The following is a 17,496-nucleotide window of genomic DNA, read 5'->3' as shown; positions in this document are numbered from 1 at the left end:
GCTTTAACTATGTTGTATGGACCAGAAGACTATGGGGGAGAATTATCAAACATGGTGTAAAGTGAAACTGGCTCAGTTGCCCCTAGCAACAAATCAGATTCTACCTTTCATTCCTCACAGACTCTTTTGAAAATTAAAGGTCAAATCTGATTGGTCGCTAGGGGCAACTGAGACAGTTTCACTTTACACCATGTTTGATAAATCTCCCCCCATATATATATATATATATATATATATATATATATATATATATATATTTACATATTCTGTACATACATACAGCACTTGCAGCTCAGTCTTCTCCCTCTTCCTCTCTGTCAGGCTGATCTCTACATGGTAATATTAAGGACCTGCTGGCCATGTGATCAGGTCCTTCACCCATGTCTCTCTCTGTCAGTGTGCAGGATGCTGACAGGTCCTGCTCCTTACTCCTCTGTCTATTGATGTTCAGCCCACCCACCCTGCACCTCAGTGAGTGGGCTGAACATTACAGCGCCAGGCCCCGCTTCCTCTCTGGGCCCCTAGAAGCGCTGTGGGCCCGGCACTTGCCCAGGTAAGGTGGATGCTGACCAAGCCCTGGCAGTATGAGTATGAGAATGGGTTCCCTTTCATTCAGCAGTAACCACAGGGGTACGCGGGGCAGGTTGAGGGGGTACGCAGGAGGTCGGGCTATCTTACTATCCTCCTGCACTGATAAACCTCTGACACACGCACACTGAAGTCCCGTAACTTGTTGACAGACACAGGATAAAGGTCAGAGCATATCAGTGTAGCACCAGAACGCAGGACATTTGTGCCCTATTAGCTTCTGTACTGATTACCTCTCACCTTCATCCTGGGGCTGCCGGAAAGTTGCGGACTTCATTGTGTGGGTGTCGGAGATTCATCAGTGCAGGATGCTAGTAAGGTAGAATATCTTGTGTTCTGTTCCTTAACCCTTGCAGTGGCAGGACTTGCTTAAGCTACAGCAGCATGTCACCTCCTCTGCAGCAGCAGCAGCCCCAGCCCAGAGCGCTGCATGCGCCCCCAGTCCCTTTCCCCAGCATGCTCCCCTTCCCTCCTGGGAGCCCAGCAGTCCCACAAGAGGAGCTCCTCCATCTGCATCCCCTTGGGCAATCTGTCCTATGCCCATCTGATCAGCCAGGCCATACAGAACTTCCCTGAGAAGAGGCTTACCCTGTCCCAGATCTGGATGCTCAAAAGTGTCCCCTACTTCAAGGACAAGGTGGGACAGCAACAGCTCCACTGCCTGGAAGGTGAGGTCTACTGTCACATCTCTGTGCTGTTTCAACACTACAAATCCCAGCATGCTGAGAGTTGTAGTTCTTTAGCAGTTAGACCTGCTGCATCTGTATGTGTTAAAAAACTACAACTCCCAGTATGGCCTGACCACTTGAAGCAGTCAGTTCATGCTAAGAGTTGTAGATTTGCAACCACTGAATAGTCATAGGTTGGTATGTAAACCTGTTGCAGCTGTATGTGGCATCCCCAGCTTTTATAGTACTACAATTCCCAACATGCCTGGTCGTTCAGACTGTGACCAGGGCCGTATTTTCCACTAGGCACTCGTAGTGCCTAGGGCAGAACCTTGCAGGGGGCAGCACCAGGGAGCAGGGGGAAGGAAACAACTTTTTTTTGTTTTTATTTTTTTAGTTTCCCACCTCCTATTCAGACTTGCCAGTAAATCTGGTGTCTATTTGAGAGGTGGGGGGGGGGAGTATGGTGGTATTGGTCAGATCTGGTGTGGTTGTGTTATCCAGTCATAGTATGGCAGTATTGGTCAGGTCTGGTATTGCGGTGTTATCCAGTCACAGTATGGTGGTATTGTTCAGGTCATGTTTTAAGCAGTTAAAAACCATGAAAAACGTAATTCAGACAATGTTTCTCCATGTAGAGGAATGCATGTGGCCATAACTACGCTCCCATTTCTTCCCCAGTAGTCATGTGCTGATACCAGGATTATTGGCCATACACCTATTGGTTACTGCATGAGGGTCTGGTTTTGACTGCATGTGGTGACGTACAGTAAATGTGGAAATATGGCCAAAGACTGATCAGATATCAATATTTAGTTCAGAAGCTAGAAAATCATGATGTTAATTGGTGAGCGAAGATGCAGCGTCTGCAGTTGCCTAGGGCAGCAGCAGCTGGTAATATGGCCCTGACTGCGACTTGTAGTGATGTGGCTGGTGTATGATCTGGAGCATACCTGGCTAGTAACATATCTGGCTGCTGTAGGCATACTTGGTTGTATGTATCATAGTTGGCTAAAGGGGTCACAGCTGACTGCAAGGGGCATATGGTGCTGCAAGAGTTATACCTGGATACTGGGGCCTTTCTGTCTAAAAGAGCATATCAGGTTACAGGAGACATTTCATCTAGCTACAGGGTAGGCGTTATTACTGGCCACAGGGGCCCTTATTATTGGGAAGGTGCATTAATCATGGCTAAAGGTTGCATTATTACTAGGGAGGGGGGATTTATTATTGGGGAAGGGGGCATTATTACTGACTATTAAGGATGGGTGTGTTTTTATTTTTCATTACTTGAGCATTACCGGGTCCTACAGGTCAGTCACATTGTTATGGGAAGATCTGATCTGGGATCCATTGCTGACAGAGACTTTATACAGGGCCTATGGTAGTAGTGTGATCTCAGCTTTATTAAGGCGCCATTTCTAATCGATCACATCCTTGGGGGTACTCGGCTGGAACATCTCTTTAAATGGTGGTACCTTGCTTGAAAAGGTTGAGAAACCCTGCTGTAGAGGAGCCTTGCGGCGTCCCTACAGGCCTCCCTACAGCACCTCTACAGGGCTACCTACAGAGCCCCTACAAGGCTCTTTTACATAGCTTGCCCCAAGGCCACAAACGAGAGCATATCAGCAAGATCGGTGCTTGTTTAACCCCTAGAGTACCCTGGACATAAATGTACGTCATGGAAGTCTGTCACCAGACAACCCTGGACCTACATTTATGTCCTGGGTCTCTAGGGAGCTAGAGCGCGCTTCATAGAAGGTGCGACCACAGCATGTAAGTGTAAGTGACAGGAGCAGTTCCTGTCACTTACTTATCCCAATCGCTTTCACGGAACGCCGGAGGTCTCTTACCTCCCTCTGTGCAGTCCAATCGGCGCTCTGCTGATTGAGTCTGCCACAGGCAGGCTCAATGAGCACAGCGCCTATTACACTGATCATTGCTACACTAGCAATGATCAGTGTATGTAATCTAATAATTAAATGCAAAAGTCCCCCAAGGGAACTTAAAAAGTGAAAAAAAAAAAAAAAAAAAAGGTTTTTTTACAATAACCCAAAGCCCCTCCCCCAATAAAGGTTAAAATCACCCCCTTTTCCCATTTAATAAATAAAACATATAAAAGTTATTAAATAAACATATATACCGTAGCATGTGTAATTGTCCAATCTATTAAAATATACTAATCGTCATTCTGTATGGCGAACGGCGTAAACAAAAAGAGGGAAAAAAGCGCCAGGATTACCGATTGTTTGTCTCATTATATATAAAAAAAAAGTAATAAAAAGTGATCAAAACGTCCGATCTACACAAATATGGTATTAATAAAAAAAAGAAGAGATCATGACATCCAATAGAGCCCCATAGGTGGAAAACTAAAACCGTTGTAAGAGTCACAAAAGGACCATTTTATTAATAACTAATTGCAAAAAAAAAAGGATTTCAATAAAAAAAAAAAATCATCAGAAAATCTGTGTAAACCTGCATATGGTTGTGTTCAGACTGACCTATAGAATAATGGTATAGTACATTATAGTATAGTACATTGCGTAGACATAGAAACCATATTGCATTCTTTTTTCCAATTTTACCAATTTATATTTTTATAAATAACATTTTGGGGGTTCAGTCATACATGTTATGGTAGAATGAAAGACGCCATTACATAGTACACCTATTCCCGGAAAAAACAAGCCCTTATGTGGCCCTGTACATAAAAATCTGAAAGTGCTAGAGCTCTTAGAATGGGAGGAGGAAAAAACAAAAATGCAAAAATGAAAATTGGTGCAGTCCACTGGGTCATTTTGGGCTTGGTCTTCAAAACTTTACAAGGCTCAATGAACTGTGTAGGGGCTAAAGAATGAAGTATTACTCTGTTCTGAATGAAATCAATAGGCTGTTTTTGCAATGCCAGGATTCCACCCTTTCCTACTTTGGCACAAAAAAAGAGAAAGAGAAATACAATATGTGTGTGCCGCCAAAACTCATTTTTACACATGACAGGGCTATTAAAGAGTGATTTTTTAAGAGAAAACGTTGTGGGAAAATTGGTACCATTTTGGAATATATTAGGCTTTTTAATTGTTTTCTTTTTCTTTTCTGTTTTTTTAGAGCCTGCTTAAAAACAAAATACAAAAATTCTGCCACACTCTTTAGATAAATAATAAAATATTTTTATTGTTTGGGTCATTACAATCCTAACAATACAAAATATGTGTATTTTTTTGTTTGTTTTATTTAGAAAGGGTGTGAAAACCGTCAGGTGGGTAAAGGGCAGGAAGGGGGCAGGACTGCTGTACTACGGTGTAGGTTGCCTGCAGGTGGAGAAGTATTTATTGCTGTAGTGTAGTGCTGATTTGTGGTTATTATGTGCACTGCACAATGGTAATTGGAGCTGCGCAGTAGTGCGTTTTCGTTGGTGAGGGCCCCAGCGTCAACATAGGTTGACTGTTGAGACCTGAGTACAAAATTGTGAGAAGCCCTGATATAAAGAATAAGACTATAGCTAAGGTGAACAAAACACTATACCTTAAAATGCACAAGAACAAGAAGGCTGAGAAAGATGATCACAGAGCAGAGCAGGTAGGTGGTAACAGACATGGTCTCGTGAAATTACATACCTGTAAGTCCTAGTTGTCAAACTGCAGCCCTCCAGTAGTTGCAAGACTATAATTGTCACCATGCCTGGATAGCCAAAGCTTTAGCAGGACCCTGCATACCTCTCACTAGATAATTGAATCATCACATAGCTCTTATTGAAATTAATCCATTGAGGGATGTACTGAGTAGCCGTTCTTTGCTCGGATCAATAGATCAGGATCCTTATTGGGATAGCTTTTTGGGGTCACGGTTTTATTTGTCATTATAGTAGAAAAGTATTTGACATTTCTATCCTCCATGTATAACCAATGTACTATCAGTAAAAGTTGGCAATAAGTTTAAGGGCACGATAGCTGCAGACAGAGGGAGTAATCCTTTACAAAGAGTGATCTCCAGATGTCAAATCTATGTACTGCAACAATTATGAAGGCGCTGGGGAGAACAGGTTAGCTGGAGTGATAAGCTCCGAGAAGTGTATGGTCTGATTCATTTTCATTATCTTTTGCACTTAACAGAGCAGTTTCCCTGTAACTGCTTCAAACCTTCCATTGTACTAACATTGCACTGGGATTAATATGATGATAATGTGCAGAATACTGGGAAAAGTATAGACTTTTAGTAAAAGAAAAAATCATATTTTTCCGACTAGTGGCTAAGGATGTCAGCGGCATCAATGGATTGAGTCTTTGGAGATTGGTTTTGTTTTTTGAGAGTTCACAAAATGTTACAAAAATATTTGTATCTCATAAAAATAAACAATTCTGGAAACGTGATAAAAATATATTAGGAGTCAAGGGCTAAAGAACCATAGAAAACCTGAGCTGCTATGGGGCCCATAGGGGGGATGGCCCAGTAACTACAATGAATGATAAGTACTGAGAATAATCTATGATCAGGTGTAATTTATGGACACAAGAAAAATATTGTGTTTATCAACCATTGGCCCCTATCAAGTGTTTATGAATTATTGGCCCCTATGTAAAAACATATGATAACTTCTATAATATTGCTTCCTATGTTCAAGAATATAACTACTATAATACTGCTTCTTATGTATGATAATATAACTACTATAATACTGTCCCTATGTACAAGAATATAACTACTTTAATACTGCTACCTATGTACACGAATATAACTACTAAAATACTGCTCCTATGTACAAGAATATAACTACTAAAATACTGTTCCTATGTACAAGAATATAACTACTAAAATACTGCCTCCTATGTACAAAAATATTATACCGCAGAGATTGCGTGGCCAAAATGCGGTGACGAGCGGGAGCGGTTCTGGTGGCTTGATCACGCCTGAGGCCACTTCTAGTTCCCCACCCGATTGCCCCCACAGAGTTCTGCTACTACTTAGGCAAGGCTACTGCTACTACCTTGGTAGCCCCCTAGCCTCCTCACAAGTCAAGTACAAGTCAAGCCTTACCAAGCCTTAGACTAACCTACCAAATAAGCCCAAGTACACAACAACCTACTTATGTCTATATACCTTAAATACCCAGCTTAAAGGGAATCTATCAGCTCCTGGGCCCTACCTAAAGTGCTGACAGTGTGCTGTAGCTGGGAGTCCCCTAGTGAGCATTGTGACTTTGTGCATAATCCATTGGACAGAAAATTACCAATCTCATTTCTCCTACGGTACTGAAGAGGCAAAAAAGGAGTTGTTTGTTCCACACTCTGGCACACCTCACCACTCCTTCCTACTCCCTCTTCTTCATGAATAATCAATGCTGCCAAGCCCCCTGCTTGCTCAGCTGTCAGTCAGTGTCTCTGATTGCAGATCAGTCCTGTAGGCTGTTTATGTCTAAAACGATCACTCATATAGTTGAATCTCTGAACCCAAATGTGTTGTGTTGGAGCTATGGTCTAGGAGTAACTCACCTGTCTAGAGACCTGACAGCAGTTCATTCTCTGGTTTAAATCCCCTGATGGAAATGAAATAGAGGTATTTATATATAAATATTTTTTTTTTATTTCATTATTGTATAATTTTTGAGGCTTTGTTCACACACAGTATTTTCCTCAGTATTTTGGTCAGTATTTTGCAACCAAAACCAGGAGTGGATTGAAAACATAGAAAGGCTTTAGAAACACTGTTGAAATTAAACGGATTACCTTCATTTAATGGCAAATATCGGCCGTTGTTTTAAAATAACAATAACTATTTGCCATTAAGTGGCAGCCATTAGAAATGAGCAAATTTGCCGAAGTTCGCGTTCGTATGAACCTGAACTATCGGCTTCCGATTCCCGCTGTCTGCAGCCTCCGTGAACAGGGTGGATACAGCCTTACGGACCACCTGGAAAACTGGGATACAGACATTGGCATAGGCTGTATCCCAGTTTTCCAGGCGGTCCGTAAGGCTGTATCCACCCTGTTCACGGAGGCTGCAGACAGCGGGAATCGGAAGCCGATAGTTCAGGTTCATATGAACCCGAACTTCGGCAAATTCGCTCATCTCTAGCGGCCATCCACTCAATTTCAACAGTGTTTAAACATACAGTAGCCGTTCTGTGTTTTTTATCCACTCCTAATTTTGGTTGCAAAATACTAACAAAAATACTGTGTGTGAACATAGCCTTGATACATTGATACAATAATGAGAAAAAAAGACCTCTATTACATATCCATCAGGGGATTTGAACCAGAGAATGAACTGCTGGTAGGTCTCTAGACAGGTGAGTTACCCCTAGAGCACAGCTCCAACACATTTGGGTTGAGAGATTCAACTGTATCTGAGTGTTTCTTTCAGACATAAACCTACAGAGGACTGATTTGCAATCAGAGACACTGGCTGACAGCTGAGCGAGCAGGAGGTCGGGCAGCATTGATTATTTATGAAGGCGAGGGAGGAGAAAGGAGAGGTGAGGTGTGCCAGAGTGTGGCACAAACAACTCCTCTTTGCCTCTTCAGTACAGTAGGAGACATGATATTGTACATAATCCACTGCATAGAAAATTACCAAAAGGCACCATGCTCACTAAGGGACTTCCAGCTACAGCACACTGTCAGCACTTTAGGTAGGGCCCGGAGGCTGACAGATTTCCTTTAAGTCCTCTGTGTTGTCCACGAGGAGAAGGACTATATTATTGATGCACTTTACTGCCAACTATTGTTTTTCTGTGTATTGCAATGAACATTTTTCTCAGTTAACTGTTCAACTTGTTTAAGAACAAGGATGCTGGTTACTCTGTGTTCACACCTACACCTGTTGTACCTTAAAAAGCCCTGTGTCAGTATACCGAGGAGGGGGCACTACCACTCCTGGCCACCGTGACAAGTGCCAAGTTGGTACCCCAACACCTATGCCACTGCTAATCCAACACCTAGCAACCCAGGTTACTGCACCTGCTCATTATTTTGATTAATTTTTGGGGTACTAGATATTCCTTGTAGGTGTTATAGTTTATGGTAGAATATCATCTGTACCAATTTACAGTTCTTATTGGAAGTATAGGAGTTATAAGTACAACAATATTTTATAATACTGCCCCCTATGTACAATAATAAAAATGGTCATATTTGTGTTCTACACTTCCCAATGCCAGACTGATGAAGAGTTAACTGTAACTCTTGCACCAAAAGACGTGTCACTATGCCGCCTGTAGATGACATCATCCCATACTCTACTGACCATGCAGGTAATCTTGTAATGAGAACAGCTCTACATAAACCAGCCAAATATTTATTCATTTCACTTTCAATGAAATATCCAACTCAATTTAGATAAATGTATGAGACACGGGAATAAATGAAGATTGGCTCAGGAGTGTGCATTCAGTGTGTACACAGGCGTTTTGTGGCTGTGGATCAGCAGATATGCAGATTTTATTGTGCATTGGATGAGGAGGTTATCTCTCTTCTCGCCCATTTGTCATAGGAAAACTTGATGGGAAATTCTCCAGCCTCAGCCGCTTCTTCCTGATTAAATGCTATTGTCCTACTTTACTGCTGCAAACTATTTCACGTCACAGCCGTCCCAAGGAAAGATGTAAATAATACAGCAGGGTTAATGATCTGCATTGTTACCTGGGGACGGTAACAAATACCGGCTTATCAAAGCCATGCAGCCAGCCAGCACTCTCGTCTCCCATGTATGAGCAAACAAAACTCAGCTTCACTGTGTTATTACCAAACAATTCAATTGTGCTACATAAGCCTATAAGCCTGTGTGTTCAAATTCTTCACCATTTCCAGGATCACTGCTTGCTGTCAGAGAATAGATCATTGTCCCTTACATCAGAATCATGCTCTGTTATGTTATATGTACACATCAACACACTGTATGGTATTTAGGTACATACTGTATGTAATAATAGGTATAAGCACAAAAGACTGTTTAAAGAGCTATTCCCAGCTCAGCTATCAATATAGTTATACTTGTAGGACTTGTCAAGTTAAATATTTTTGCAAATACATTCATTTAGCAAACTTGCCTTCTTCTCCTTCATCTCTTTCCCTCTCATTGTTGACAGATCATTGTCTAGGTTACCAACCACCACTCTGCTCTAAAAGCAGTCTTCTGTCTGGTATTAATATAGCCATAGTGGGTGTGTGTGTGTGTGTATATATATATATATATATATATATATATATATGATACAGTATGGGCGAGAGTTATCATCTTATTATCTCTCTCAGATTTACTAAGAGGCGCACATCTCTCAGTAAATCTGGCAGGACCAGCAGTCAGCAGCTTCCCATAATTTTACGGGGATTTTTTAAGAATACACATTAAAAGGGTTGTTCCGAAGAGCAGAAAAGGCCCTACCTCCTCTGTACTCTGGCCCTCCACTTCCTCCCTCTGCCGTCTGTGCTACCCAAGAGAGGGGTGAGCAAGTTGCAGGCAATACCCAATAGCTGCTCAATATTGGCGATGTTGCGGTGACATCAGGCAGCGATTGGACATTGTGTGTGGACAGGATTTCGCCCCGTCCACACTGTTGTGCTTAATAGGGGGGGGGGGGGGGAGTACAGTTAAACACACAGCTGTGTCTAATATTGTGAGTCTTCTGCCATCCCATGTGCTATAGTGCCCTTGTTCTGTAGATTTTTGGGGTTCTCACATATCTAATCCCTTTAATATCTATGTGAAATCTCCCTATCTCTATTGTGACTACTCTATCCTCAGCATTTTTCCTCACTCTCTTCTAAACCTCCTTATGGGTCCGGAGGTTTCTGCCAGCCTTCACAGTAACCAGCAATGTTGTATACATCTCTGCTTGTGGTTTTTTACACTTGCCATGCTGACCATTCTGCAACCAGTCCAGCAATTATTCACTGAGCAAACAGACATTGTCTATACTTCTCATTAATCAGTTTCTATGACACTCTTATGTAGAACACCACAGAAGCTTTCTAAAGTAGCTGGGACAATTGTCATCTTGAAAGGTGCCCCTGATTCTTCCAAGTGCACAGGAGGGGTTGTATGGAAAGCCAAGAGCTGTGGATAAAGGAGATTATTATGTGGTCTTACTGCCCTCTGATGTCCCAAACACTAAAGGCATTTTAAGGTATTTGACATGAGCACAGGTAATCCCAACCATTAACCACTAGACATTAAATGAAAGAGTGAGATCATGTCATAAAGCAGTGGATCTGTGCCCCTGAGGCATGGAAGGGGGCCACATCAGCTTCATTTTAAAATGTAACTATTAGTTGGATACCCCATTTGAAGGCATCACCCTGGTCTCCAGTGTCATAAAGAAACTTCAGTTTTTATGCTGCAGCACAGATCTAATGACAGCCCTGTGGAGGAAGCAATAGACAACTGTATGCCATACATTATTATAGAGGACAGGCAGTGGCCAAAAGATAAAGGAGGATCTTATGTTGTCACCTCTTGCCACCTACGCAATGGCCCAAGCAATCGATAGCTGATATCTCAGACAAGAGGCTATAAGAAATAACGCTGGAAGTAGAAATCCTGATTTCAGGTAGGTATTTACATGGTATGCTTTAACTTTTACTTGCGTTACCTCTATATTGTGTCCATCTCGTCTCTCAGGCAGCAGAATTAAACAATTATTGAGGTTTTGATCTTCTTACTGAAGGTGAAGCTAAGGCGTCTTATTACATATCTATTATTATCTATATGGATTTAGATTTAGAGATAAGGCTTCCTCCTGGATCGGTGAGGGCAGCTGAGGTCGTTGCCTGCTGTGTTAGCGGCAGGGATAATGTGGCTGATGCACGGATGTGTCCTGCAGAGGGGATTATTCTCTTGTACCCATAAAATGTTTACTCTGCAGATGAGGAATTATTTTCTCCCCTGAAGCAGCCCTCAGGTGAACCCTCCAGTGGGTCCATTACATCAGCCGGCATGAGCAAGCGTGCACACATAATCAATTTCTTCTGCAAGCTCTGAGCACTGGGAAAGCCCACAGCTTCTCTACCCAACACTCCTGCAGTGATTAGCATACGGTGCACGGGTCACTGGACTCTCATTCCAATACCAGCAGACCCTGAGAGGAAAATATTATTCATAGGGGCCCATAGCAAATTCAGGAAGGCTGCCCAGTAAACAGGACTGAAATGATATGAACAACAAGCGAAGAACTCACTTATAGAGCTAGATAGCAGAAAGATACAGAGGGAGGCCTTATAGTGCCAGACCCCAAAGCAGATATTTTGGCAGATAGAATTATATTTATATCTATAAGTAGACAAAAGCCCAATAGCTAAACCCACCAGTGATCACCACTGGAGGAGCTGCCACAGCTCTCGTAAAATGGACATAGAATAATCTGCATTGCCTCATAGGTCCTGGTACACAGTACAAATGCAGCTGTATAGTTACACAACTTGACAGATGTTTATTATTGGTCAAAAGATGTCTAAAGATCTATCACCATTGACATGCTCAGAGATCATTTTGGTGTTGGGTTTTGCCACCTAGGAAAGAATGATCTGGTGCTCACTTCCCCTTTCACCTTTTTTCCATGAACTTTGGGCTATTTTCCCACATTTTCTTTACTAACAAGTGCTGCACGGGTACTCACCATGTACAGTAATAGAAACGAGGGTGGGAGGAACCTGGACACTTAAAGAGCTATATCTCATTCTTAGTAATTTGATAATCCAGAATTTCATCTAATCCTGTTATTCTTTGTTTTGGTCTTGAGCCGAAGAAATCTTACTACAAGATATACCTCCAGTCAGGGAGTAGCTGCAGAAGATGCAGAACAGACATTTCTGGGCCCTGATGCCTAAGACAAACCAAGGTCTTTCAGCTAAAACAAGCCACCAGTATTATTATTTTTAAAGTGCTCTTGATTCCAGAGTGCTATACAAGTGATGAGGGTTAAGAAGAAGGAAGATATAGCGTATAGACACTCTGGATAGCAGAGAACCGACCTCTGGACTAGAGAGATAGACTTAAAGAGGACCTGTCACCCCCGGTGCCGGGGTGACAGGCTCCTGACCCCCGCTAGAGCCCCTCATACTTACTTGATTGCGCTGGGTCCCTCTTCTTCGGCCGGTCCCGGGATGGAGATAACCCCGCGGGAAGCACAGCGCGCGCGCCGCTGAGGTGGGTCGGGCGCTCATAGAGAATGAATGGTGAGTCCGACGCTCCATTAATTCTCTATGAGCGTCGGACTCATCTCAGCCGCGCGCACGCCGGGCTTCCCACGGTGATATCTCCGTCCCGGGACCGGCTGAAGAAGTGGGACCCGGCGCAATCAAGTAAGTATGAGGGGCTCTAGCGGGGGGTCGGGAGCCTGTCACACCCCGGCACAGCACAATGATGTGTGCTAGGCCAAAAGTATACAGGAAGAAGAGAAAAGGCCCTACTCCTACCCTAGCTCTTTATATAGCTAAGCTGTTTTAGCCAAAAATAGAATGCTAAAAAAGACTGCTCGCTTTATCAAGGTACTTCCGCCTAATAATAATTGTGGCAAAACAACCATAAAATTGTGCACAGCCCAAAAAAGTACCACCTGCTCCCCAAAAAAATGTGCAGATGATGTATTTGCCCTCAGGTGTGCAGTTGGAGTGTTAAGGAGAGAGCCAAGCTGGTGACACCAAGGGATGAAAGAGTTTGTAAGAAAAGGGAATGGTGAACTGTGTCAAAAGCAGAGGATAGGTCAAGGAGAAGCAGCGCAGAGTATTGACGTAAGGCCTTGAAAGTTAGGGCATTTTCTGTGGAGTGGTGTAAGCAGAAGCCAATTTGCAGAGGGTCAAAGAGTGAGTTAGGTGAAAGGTGGGGGGGGGGCAGTTCAAGCTAGAAATGTTGTTCATGGAGTTTCGATGCAAGGGAGAGAAGTGAGATGGGCAGACCTGTCCATATACTCACAGCACTCTGTTAAGGGGATTCTGGCAACCTTGGCTACAGTTGCAATAGACTTTATAACAAGCTGATTGCTGGGGGTCTGACCCCTGGAACCTCCACCAATCCTAGAAACAGAGATGCAAACGTTTCCACAATGAATGGAGCGCTAGCCACTTCTGCCTGACCACCATGGCCTGTGCTTCATTGATTCTCTATTGGTTTAGTTGCTTGTGCTGTAACCTTCTCCACCTTCAGTTTTTGTGACAAGAAGTTACCATTGTCAGCCATCAACCCTCATGAGGCTATTTTTTCTGTAACTTGGTTACGAAGAAGGTCCTTCACGGAATCAATCATAGGGATGGAAAATGATCTGGTATTAGGGATATGTCAAACAAACCAGAGACTTTACCCTTAGCTATAGTCTATAGCAGGCATGTCCAAAGTCCGGCCGGAGGGCCATTTGCGGCCCGCGTTCCGAACTTTTACGGCCCCCCAGGTATCCAGCTTGCTTATCTGCCTGTGTTATAAAGCATGTAGCATGTAAAATGGTCGGCCCTCGCACATGTTCACTTCATCAAATTTGGCACTCTTCGAAAAAAGTTTGGACATGCCTGGTCTATAGGCTTTAGGCTGAAAGCCAGGTTTTCTAAAATGTGGACAAGTCAGTTAAGCAATAATTAAAGTGCACTGTTTTACATAGATTACTGCTTACAACATCAAGCAGTCAAAGGGCGATGGACACCTCAGTCTTCTAAAGGTTTCTGCATAATTTGTGTCCTTACAAGTTAAAGTGTGGGAAATAGAGACTGGACTAAACTGCAGGGCCAGCATCAATACCCGGCTTACTGGGGAAAGTACCAGGGCGTTTGTGCTTCTAGGGGCCCACCCGCCACCACATGCTGCCTCTGGCTCTTTAACTGTTATGTAATGCAGCACTGGGGGTGGGGGTGGGTGGCAATGCGTGGGACCTATACTATATGAGGGCACAGAGGGGGCCTAATAGCTTGTGGGGAAGGGAGGAAGGGTTTTGCTATATGGGAGTATAGGGGGGGGGGGCAAACTACTATATGAGGCACAGGGGGGCCTAAATACTATAGCAGGGGTACTCAACAACTTTTAGTGAAGGTCCACTTACCGGGGTCTATTGTCAGGTGAAGGTCTGAGCTGAACATCAGTAGGAAACGTGTTTTGTTAATTTTCACAAACGTTCAACTAGTTACATACATAATTGCTGCTTGTTAGCGGGAAAACTGGGGGGTGACTGCCCTGGTAGTATATAACCCCCCCTGTTGCTCCCCCAGTAGTGTATAGCCCCCCTGTGAGCTCTCCCCCAGTAGTATATAGCCCCCTGTGTGCTCTCCCCCAGTAGTATATAGCCCCCTGTGCTCTCCCCCTGTAGTATATAGCCCCCTGCGGGCTCCCCCCAGTAGTATATAGCCCCCCTGTGAGCTTCCCCCAGTAGTATATAGCCCCCCTGTGCTCTCCCCAAGTAGTATATAGCCCCCCCTGTGAGCTCCCCCCAGTAGTATATAGCCCCCCTGTGCTCTCCCCAAGTAGTATATAGCCCCCCCCTGTGAGCTCCCCCCAGTAGTATATAGCCCCCCTGTGCTCTCCCCCTGTAGTATATAGTCCCCTTTGAGCTCCCCCCAGTAGTATATAGCCCCCTGTGAGCTACCCCCAGTAGTATATAGCCCCCTTTAGTATATAGCCCCCTGTTGCTCCCTCAGTAGTATATAGCCCCCTGTGCGCTCTTCCTCTGTAGTATATATCCCCCTGTGAGCTACCCCCAGTAGTATATAGCCCCCTGTGAGCTACCCCCAGTAGTATATAGCCCCCTGTGCTCTCCCCCTGTAGTATATAGCCCCCTGCGGGCTCCCCCCAGTAGTATATAGCCCCCCTGTGAGCTTCCCCCAGTAGTATATAGCCCCCCTGTGCTCTCCCCAAGTAGTATATAGCCCCCTTGTGAGCTCCCCCCAGTAGTATATAGCCCCCCTGTTCTCTCCCCCTGTAGTATATAGTCCCCTTCGAGCTCCCCCCAGTAGTATATAGCCCCCTGTGAGCTACCCCCAGTAGTATATAGCCCCCTTTAGTATATAGCCCCCTGTGAGCTTCCCCCAGTAGTATATAGCCCCCCTGTGCTCTCCCCAAGTAGTATATAGCCCCCCTGTGAGGTCCCCCCAGTAGTATATAGCCCCCTGTGAGCTCCCCCCAGTAGTATATAGCCCCCCAGTAGTATATAGCCCCCTGTGAGCTCCCCCCAGTAGTATATAGCCCCCTGTGAGCTCCCCCCAGTAGTATATAGCCCCCCCAGTAGTATATAGCCCCCCTATGAGCTCCCCCAGTAGTATATAGCCCCCCAAGTAGTATATAGCCCCCTGTGCTCTCCCCCTGTAGTATATAGCCCCCTGTGAGCTTCCCCCAGGAGTATATAGCCCCCCAGTGCGCTCTCCCCTTATAGATGGCCCCCAGACAAAAAAACAAACAACCCACAACTCACCTAGCACCTCGCTCCCCCGCCGTGCCTGTCTTCTTCTTTTCTCCTGTCAGTCCGGCCCCCGGCTGATACGCGCTCTCTGGGGATGTCCCAGGGATTCCCCAGCAGAGCGCGCATCAGTGACCTCAGTGTACGCCGCCGGCCTGTACTTCCGGTAGAGCGGGCCGGCGACGTACACTGAGGTCTGTGGTGCGCGCTCTGCTGGGGAATCCCCGGGACGTCCACAGAGATCGCGTATCAGCCGGGGGCCGGACCGACACTGCTCCCAGCCCCACAGGCGTACTGACATCTAAGGACAGTACGCCTATGGGGCGGGAGGCATTGCGGTGGGGAGCGGGACCTCCTAACTGCCCCGGATCCGGTCCGTCCCGGGCGGTTAGGAGGTCTGACCAGGGGTCCGGACCGCTGGCCTCCCGGACAGCGGTCCGCCAGTTGAGGACCCCTGTACTATAGGGAAGCATATAAGGGTGGTCTAATACTGTATGGCCAATTACCACAGTAAAGGCCTATTACTATTTGGGAACACGGAAGGGGTCTAACTACAATATCAAGTTATTAAATGGAAGCACAGCGGGACTTCATGACTATATAAGGGCACAGGTGTACTGGAGCAATGAACCTAAAATGTTTCTCTGGTAGATTCTGGACAGAAGTGTCGTGGCTTGTGCCGGATGGAAAGGAAAAAAAGTGAATTACTGAGATGAGAGAAAACATCACTGGATATAGTCCAAAAAGGCAAAGTTTTAACTACTTCTTTCTCAAACATGCCAGAGGGGGGCTATTTACTGTATGGGGCATTGAGGGGGCCAAACTACTATATGGGGGCATGCAAAATATTTTGGTCTCTGTAGAACCTGCTATTTTGCTGTCGCCACATGACTTTCTTCCCAAAGGGGCCTGCTGAGGCTCTGTCACCCAAGAGCCCACAAAAACCTGGAGCCAGCCCTGTTAAACAGCCTATAGCAACCAATCGCTGGCCAGCTTTCATTTCATATAATGCTTTATTTTAAAGTAAAGGATCAAATGTGGAATCTGTAAACTTCATTGAGTTAGAATATAGATAATACAAACTGTTACTGGACTAATCTTGTTTTTACTTTAATTCTTAAGAGGCAAGTGTGAAGGAATCTGAGCAATTACAGGCACAGCTTTCTCGTGTGTTTACAGTCTCCAGTTGGGCTAATAGAACCCGGTGGGACGTGATACTGCACACAGCAATTATGCAAGGTAAGTAAGTGTGCTGCATATGCGGATGATGTGTTCTATATACTGTGGCATCCAGCTAAAAAAAATCCTACAGCATAAGGAAGATAGATGATAGATAGATAGATAGATAGATAGATAGATAGATAGATAGATAGATAATAGATAGATAGATAGATAGATAGATAGATAGATAGATAGATAGACAGACGGACAGACAGACAGACAGCTATAACAGGGCACTGTTTTATAGACACTAGGAATATCTGCAGTGATAGTAATGATGTTCATTATAGAAAATTATCAGAAAAATAAAATCTCTTTAAACCAATCTTTTCTATGTCTCTTGCATCCAGATGAATTGACTAACAACCTGAGCTGTATACCAGCATTTAGCTTGTTTGCTGAGTGCAAAGTATCACTTTAATAGGAAGATCTTCTTATTCAATTGGTGCTTGGCCAAGTGATGCATACAGGCTCCGGAGGATTTGTTAAGCTAATATATGTGTAAAAATCTGCCTATGCCAAACGTAGAATAGATTTACATCCAGGGCCGTTTTAATACATTGGTGGGCCCAGTGCACAGCCCTCAAGAGTGGGCCCCCCCTTACCTTTCTGCACATTGTATAATGTAGTGAATTTGCCCCCACACTGTATCAAGAG

At 44.4% G+C, this 17,496-nt stretch overlaps 1 long non-coding RNA gene across 1 annotated transcript in view; it reads left to right on the top strand.

The window, feature by feature from the left end:
- The first annotated feature begins 843 nt into the window (after positions 1-843).
- LOC138789873 (uncharacterized) overlaps positions 844-17,496 on the top strand; it is a 36,033-nt gene continuing 19,380 nt past the window's right edge. The window contains exons 1-2 of the long non-coding RNA XR_011362802.1: positions 844-907; positions 16,741-16,857. This is a non-coding gene — a long non-coding RNA (uncharacterized lncRNA). The remainder of the gene's footprint in view (positions 908-16,740; positions 16,858-17,496) is intronic.

The sequence above is a fragment of the Dendropsophus ebraccatus genome, chromosome 4 (genome assembly GCF_027789765.1).
Source record: "Dendropsophus ebraccatus isolate aDenEbr1 chromosome 4, aDenEbr1.pat, whole genome shotgun sequence".
Lineage (NCBI taxonomy): Eukaryota > Metazoa > Chordata > Amphibia > Anura > Hylidae > Dendropsophus > Dendropsophus ebraccatus.
The sequence above is the reverse complement of the archived record's forward strand: the minus strand, read 5'-3'. Positions and strand labels throughout refer to the sequence as shown.